Source organism: Poecilia latipinna, unplaced genomic scaffold (genome assembly GCF_001443285.1).
Source record: "Poecilia latipinna isolate Pla-1442-1.1 unplaced genomic scaffold, P_latipinna-1.0 Scaffold2157, whole genome shotgun sequence".
Taxonomy (NCBI): Eukaryota; Metazoa; Chordata; class Actinopteri; order Cyprinodontiformes; family Poeciliidae; genus Poecilia; species Poecilia latipinna.
Genome location: NW_015114773.1, coordinates 77,969 through 85,852, shown reverse-complemented (window position 1 = coordinate 85,852; position 7,884 = coordinate 77,969). Strand labels below are relative to the sequence as shown.

Sequence of the window (7,884 nt, the reverse complement as noted above, 5' to 3'; positions counted from 1 at the left end):
TTTTTTTTTTCCCTCTTTGTTTCTCCCCGTTGGTTTTTGTTTTTTTTTTTTTTTTTTTTTTTTGTCACAATCCTCTGCCAGTATGCAGGTCGTGTGCAGAGAAACTTCTAAAAACACCAAATGTACTATTCGGAGTGTGTACAATCAGAGAAAGCACAAGGGATTTTTAGGCATAAAGGCATAAGAATAGCACATGTTTCCCTCTAAACTGATTTGTTTCTTTGAATCTGTTGCTATAAATTCCAATATAAAAGAAACATATTTATCTGCAGTGCTAGTCAGAACTTTGCGTGCACTCACCAAACCATTACATGTAATTATTTGAGTTGATCTTTTGCTAAAATTGGGTGCACAAGTTTGAATTCAATCTGATTAGGTGACATTTTCAAGCCTTTATTTCTGCTAATTATGATGATTAATAAAAGAATGTCCTTTCATTTTTATACACGATTAGAATATTACGTCGGACCACCTGGGCTTAATGAAAATATGCTTTCATAGGCTCTTATATAACCTGATATCAGAACGGTGTGTTCCAATTCATTGAATATTTTCTTTTTATAAATAATAGTCAATTATGTTTGTTTGTGTGTTTCAATTTTAACCTTTTTTTTTTTTTGACCCTGTGTAGGCTAGAAAAAAATCCGTGATAAATTCAAACTTGCAACCCCATGTCTGTTTTTAAAATAATTTAAAGCTGTATAATTATTCCTCCATGTGTGAAGATTAGCTTCAATTAATCAGAATTTGTACCCAAATTATTCGGAGTGTGTGCAAACATCTGACCAGCACTGTGTATTTATCTATGTCTGTAAACCTAGAGGGCTGAGACAGAGACCCACATGATAGTGTCCACTATGTTAGCTATAAGCAGTAAGCCACAAGATGTATATCGCCTACATATTCTATATGAATCAGATATAAGAATGTAACTTAGATATTATGAGATGTATTGTAATTATTGTGAAGAGTTTATAACATTTTAATCTAAAGATTTGTGCTTTACACTTTCACTGAAAAATTCATGAGCCAGCTTACTGTTATGCAATAAGTAGCCACACACACACACACACACACACACACACACACTTGCGCGTTAAGAGAGGAGGCACTGAATACAACCAAGTAATCACAGCACCACACACACATGCACACACACAGAGTATTATTATTGCAACCATGAAGCTCAGAGGCCGTTCGGACTCTGGGCTCACCTCGCAGCCCCTTGTTCTCTTCCTCCGAGAGGAACTGTGCAATAAAGCACTTTAAAAAACGAGGACCCTCCCGCCTTCGATCTGCTAAGCCTCTCTATCACAGAGGCCGTTTGCGAGGTAGTGTGGTGAAAGGCACAGTTGTTTGTTAACATTTGTCTGCAACGCAATGGAAAAGAAAAAAAAAATATATATATATTGTGTTCTGTGTCACAATTTACTGTTCAATAAACTGACTGTCCTTAAATTGCCTGTCGTAGTTGTCTGTCCTGAAGGTTGCGAGCCTTCCACTCATCACTGTATCTGCTTTCAAGGTCCAGCAGTTATTTGACAGAATACAAAAGAACTGACAGAGTGTGTTTGTCTGTAATAGTGCTGTGGAAACAGGAAGGGGAATGCTTTTGAAGAGACCAAGGACGACTGTGTGACTCCTCGAGGGCATCTGCAGTTGCAGCCTCGTAGCCACCAGGTGGCACTGTGGGACCACGGATGCAGTTTCTGGGAAGAGAGTGAGCGTCACCATCAGGCACCACAGGTGTCTGTTCATTTTTAGGCGGTGTGACCTGTAAATCACACCTTCCAACCGCTTTCTCCTGTTTTTTCCCCCCCTAAAATATGCAAACGTCTACACACTGGAGGCTTAAACACAAATGCCCTTCTTTCCTGAGCTCCCTGTGCTTTCGCTTGATTAATTAAGCCTGTCTAAAAACTTAAAATATGCACAAAAATTTGCTTTCCACCTCATGTTTGGTTTTTGACTTAACAGATCTCATAAGAGGGGGTGCTCATTCATTTTTAATCCTGTTTTATTTATTTACTTATTTATCCAGCATTGGTTCGTGGTGTTAGCTTGCAGAGTGCTATTTTGCACATCCCTGCAGCATTATTACATCATAGTACTTTCATGTAACCCTGCACGCACGCACACGCATGCACCCACCCTGCAGTCTCTCTCTGCGCTTCTGTCTTCCTCATTTCGGTTAGAGTCAGATTTCATATTGAGAGACACCTTTCGTCAGACCATCTACTCCAGTGTTTACTCGCTCACACACAAACTCACTCACCAGAGAGAGAAAGAGAGATTAGAGGATGGCTCAACGAGACTTTGAAATCTGGAAATGAGCAGCAAGCCACTGTTCCTGTGCACACTCAAAATCCTTTTCATGTGTCATGACTTAAGCTTCCACCGTGAACTATTATTAGCCCTTTCTTGCTCTCGGTGGCAAGTGGAGGAGGAAGGGAGAGGCAGTTAAGTTGAGCTGAGTGATGGAGGAGAAGCAGGAAGCAAGAGGTGGAGAAGCAGCAGAGGGACCGGAGGAAGTGAGGGGATGGTGCTGATGTGTATATAGGTCACTAAATCAATGGGAATCAGATTTTTGAAGGTGGTATTTATAGATACCAGTGGAGACAGATGCATCAGTGACAGGCACAATGTTGCTGGCAGCGAGGGGCTGGGCGGGAGGGAAGGATCTGGGAACCGAGTGCGGTCAAATTAGTCTGCTGAGAATTCTGCCCGACCAGCGGGGAAAGATGCTCAGCGGAGTGCAAATAGCACGGAGAGCTCAGTGCACGGCAGAGTATGATCAAATGAAAATCACTACAGGATGCTCGGGGTAAATGACTTTTTTGGCTCTATTGATCAAATGCAGGGAAACTGTTGAAAGCATTTCCATCAGCGGCGCTGATTTACTCATATCCTATTGAGTTTTTAATCTGCGATATCACAGGAGCCACATTATTGAATGGGATATCGGCCCTCTGTTTCGTGAGCTTCACAGGGAAAAATGTGCAGATTTATGTCAAAGTGTCAGAAGTCGTTTTGGGATCTCTACTGAGTTTAATGTTATAGATTTATTACACAACATCTGTTTTAACAAGTGGCAAAAGTAGTGAGACATCCTTTTTGCTGAGGTTTTTAATAACTGTCATGCCTCATCCCATTTATTCTCTAATTCTCCATGTCTCTGTCTCTCGCTCTCTCCACCAAGAAGTTCCATTACAAATTGGTAATTTGCTCAGAGAACATGAAGGGAAAAAAATAATTAAAGAAATTGTTTTAAATTGCTTCCTATAACTGGCTTTTTCTGGGACTGTGTCAAGGTCAGGGGCAAATCAGTCCTCCTCCACTTCCAGAAGTCTGCCTGAGCGTGATGTAAGACCGCCTGGATACCGAGGCCTTAAATAATCTGCATCTCATTCCTGTAGCGTATTCTTGGTGGAGGTGAAAAGCAACTATTTCCCTTTGCACCAAAAAGTGATGGCTACTTCCTTTCTGGGAGTTCCTGATCTGTCCACCTCCATGCACCTGTGTTTCTGCATGCAGGACAGTGTTGTGCATGCAGGAACACAGTAGGTGTGAATATATACAGAAGATAAGACAAGATAAGGGATCATAACAAAATTATTTGTTTCTCTGATTTAACTATTTGTAGACATGTGTTTAAGTAAACTCCTTTTTCCAGAAACTAGTGACAAGACAAATGACAAGAAAAAGATATGGAGTTTTCAGACAGACAAATCTACTTCATATTCATTTTTTTAAGCTAACTTATTAAATATTTTAACTCTAATAGTTAAAAATTTATATCTGGTGGAATAAGCACCAGATTGGTTGCTCATTTTAACATTTTGTACCTACGTGTTGCTATTTCTCTCACTCCTACTGCTGTTTCATACCTACACACTTAAAACACTGAATATCAATTTATTCTTCTAGGTGTTTCGATACTTTAATTAATTATTATGCACAATATTAATAAAAATTACACAACACTTTTAATTCACTACATATTCTCTGAAAACATTTTGTTACATTTCCATTTAATTTCATTGTAGTGTTTGGTCCCATATAATGTTCTGAAATTTGACGTATTTAGATCCCCTTCAAAACCAAACAAACTCTAATCAACCTCCTGCTGGTAGATGTTTACCAGCAGATGTTTTCTTACAGTAGACTATGGGTAAATTATATAAAACTACCATTATTTATCAATGTGGCTCTCCACCTTGATAAAGTCTTCCATCTTGCTGTTGGGTGACATTTTATCCCTTATTTCTGAAAAAAAAAATGTAGTGGTCTCTTACTTTTTTGCAGGGCTGCAGACAAAAAGCAGGTGGAAGTGCATAACAGGTCTCAACATGAAGCGAAAACGCAAGACCTCCCGAGGGGTTCTCTAACTGAACCATTAGAATGACTCAGTTTTTGCTGTTGCAACAATAACCAAACGATATCATAGTGGAAAAACTCCATCCATGTTTTTACATGGATGTTTTCACTTTACGACTACTTACATTTTTACTGAGCCACTAATGTAAAGTATTTATTAGTTTTAAAATGTGTATTTAGTCTGCAGTTTTTTTTTTAGAAACATGTTAAAACATTTAGATTTTTACAAACACATTATTGTTCAAAGATGTAATATTTACATTACATGCCAGTTTCTTTATCTCTCCATCCTTTGTTAACCACTTGAGTCTTGCAGGGTCACATGGGGGCTCATGCGGTCAGTGGAGGAGAGGTCGCCAGTCTATAACACAGAGACACACAATAACAACGCATGCTCAAACTCAGAGCACCTTATATACAGGATTTTATTGTATATTAGACAGGGAAAACACGCACAAGTGGTGTAATAAAAATCCTGGATCTTCTTGCTGTGTGGCAACATAACTGTTCTACCTCGTAGTCACCAGTGTCTTTAATAATATTATCTTCCAGTTGTTATTTCCCTTTTGATTTACGTTGAAAATGCAAGATTATTATTTGGAGTTTGAGCCCCTGCAGAGAGTTATGGGTAAAGAGCAGAAAACAAATAAACACACATTGCAAAAGTATCCTGGGTGTAAGAAAACAGTAAAATGATCATCAGAAAGGTAAATAGGACACACACACACACACACACACACACACACACACACATTTTCATCAGAAGACATCCATTTTTTAATCTGAACTCTGAGGTGCTGCTGTCCATGGTGCTGAAAGGCCAGGTTGACCTAGTAATTAAATAAAATGGTGAATATTGAAACATGCTGCAATAGCAGAGTTTCAGTAATAACAGAAATTAGCTTTATTAGCTATTCATTCATGTCTTTGTTGGTTTTCTGATGAAATTTAGATTTTAATATTTTATGAGTGTATAAAAAAATGTCCAGTAATGAACTGACTAAGGTTTTGTTTTGATTTGGTCCTTAAATAAAACTATAATGTACTCCTAAAAATGTTGTAAAACGACAAATGTAGGGACATCTGATAACAAAAATTTAATCATTTAATAGTTGAATTAACAAAAATGTATTATAATTAATGAAAAAAAAAGTTATAAATGTTAAGTTAAATATGATGCAATTTGTGTAAACCACTTTAATTTTCAATTAACTCCAGTAATTTCCTCCGATAGTCATTAAGAGTTTCCACTTTGGAACATTTCCCAATCCCCCCCCTCCATCCCAACTCCTGGAAAGCTAATACATTTATGTGAAGTCTCTGGAAAGTTCTCAAAAGTTCACTAGACATTTTCCACTGCTTGTTATTCCAGCAGCAGGATCGTGGAATGACAGGAAGGCAAAACTGGTGAAACACATATACCTGAAACTGAACAGGTCATGAGACCAGGCTTCCAAATTACCAATGGAGAACACAGGTGCAATTGGACATAGCTTTAACCACTCCTGCCGCCCCCCTGGTCTATGCTGCCCTGGGTGGTCGTCCATATCGTCAACGTCAAGAAACGCCACCGGTTTTTATAATTTTACTCCTTCAAAGGATGCTTTCTAACACAAGTGAAGATATTTCAAATTAGGCTTGAACCCAATCAACAAGCTGCGACTCCAGGTTGTATTTAACATAACGCACAAAACAACAACAACAAAAAAGAAAACCAACAATAATATTCAGCAGCAGCAGAGAAAGGAAGCACTGGAGACTTTACGCAGCTGCAAAAGTCACTCTCCCCATTTTGTCCTCTAAGTCAGAGAGAGAAGGAGGCAGCGAGAGAGGAGAGGAGAGGAGAGAGGGAGGGAGTATAGTGAGAGTCTCGGACTGGTTAGCCTACCTATCCACTAGGAGGAGAGGAGAGGCAGCCGAGCAGCCGCAAAACAATAAACACCTACTACTACAAATCACATCGGCGGAGTTCACGGCACACGCAATCAGAAAGAAAGAAAGAAAGAAAGAAAGAGGAGTGATACTAACAGACAACTGAGACAAAACGCCATTGTGTTCGGTCGGGAGTGAAGTCACACAGCCATGTATCTGAACAGGGAAGAGGACAGCAGCAAAGGTAAGGAGATCCTGTCAAGAACTGCCACTCTGTGCTGGGAGAGCGTCCTGACAGTTTCAAGGTGTTCCATTGCTTAACGCGCCTCCTCTGCTGGGGGGGACACAAAAAAAAAAAAAAAAAAAAGGTGGGAATGTTCTGTCACACATCCTCCCCTTTAATGTGGCTCGTACTGGGAAGCCTCGTCCTTTCTGCGCGGACAGGGGATGTTGCTGAAAAGTGTGGGCTGTCATTATGTAATATCGGTGCAGTTAATTGCCTCCTAGGAGGATGCATATCTGTACGCCCGATCCTGTTTTCTGCTGCTTTACTAAACCGATCAATTGCGAACCTGTTGTGGGCACATCCACTTTAGTCGTGCACGAATTTTGCAAGTGTGCACCGGCTGGATTTGTGCGCTTATTTAATGTTGTGGACATTAAGGGTAACGTAGCACAAGGTCAAAGCCTTGAGCTGGGAAGAAAAACCCCGGTCTAAATAGGTTATTATCTTCCGCGCTCTGCAGCATCCTGCAAAAAAAAAAAAAAAAAAAAAAAAAAAAAAACGGAGGCGGCGCCAGCTTAATGCTTGTAAGGAGAGACAACCGTGCCGCAGCGAGAGGGGTAAAGAAGGGTACAAAGGAGGAATATTTGAGTAATCTCTCCCACGTGTTTTTGAGGCGTGATTCCCCTCTCTCCACTGCTGCTCAGAAACGCACTCGACTCTCGTCCCCTGCTGCTCCCCACGAAGCATAAATAACTCCCCCGGGCTGAGAGGTAACGCTAATTACCACCCAAATCTTCAGGTTGTACGGGAATAACACCTGCTGCTACTGGGGACCAGTCGAGGAGGTGAGGGTGGTGAAAGAGGGCGCAAAAGGTGGAGTGGGAGGAGCCGTTTTTTGTGTGGTGTGAGATGTGATCTCACACGGACCACAACACCGTGACTACTGTACGGGGAAGTGTGAGAGGGCAGCAGCAGCAGCAGATCCGTGATGGTGGTGGCAGCTCACAGAACCAGGATTACAGCCCCAAAACAAGCCAGACACTCTTTGACGTTTTCTGTTGTCTTTCTGTCTTTACTTTACAAGAACATAAAGGTAAAGACAATTACATTAAAGACAGCAAAAACACTAATCCGTCGCTTCTTGAAGTCCAGAGTTGTGTACGTGGTATAATTTTCGCAGCATAAATTCAACAAGCTGTCAGAATAATTGCCGTCCTTATTGACACCATCACACATCTGCGGATTTGCTGGCTGTGCGTCCCATTCCGTCACATCCCAGTGGTTATCCCATTGGGACCTGGTGACTGTGGAGGCTGCTGGAGTACAGTGAAACTCATCGTCACATTCGAGATGCCAGTTTGAGAGGATTTGAGCCTTGTGACTCTGTGCGCTATCCTGTTGCAGGCAGC

General features: G+C 40.8%; 1 long non-coding RNA gene across 1 annotated transcript; it reads right to left on the bottom strand.

Moving 5' to 3' along the window:
• Positions 1 to 573: 573 nt before the first annotated feature.
• LOC106936496 (uncharacterized) lies at positions 574 to 1,415 on the bottom strand. Its single transcript, XR_001422147.1, has 2 exons — positions 1,139 to 1,415; positions 574 to 1,088 (listed from the first exon to the last, which is right to left on the bottom strand). It is a non-coding gene; the product is annotated as an uncharacterized LOC106936496 (long non-coding RNA).
• Positions 1,416 to 7,884: the final 6,469 nt, after the last annotated feature.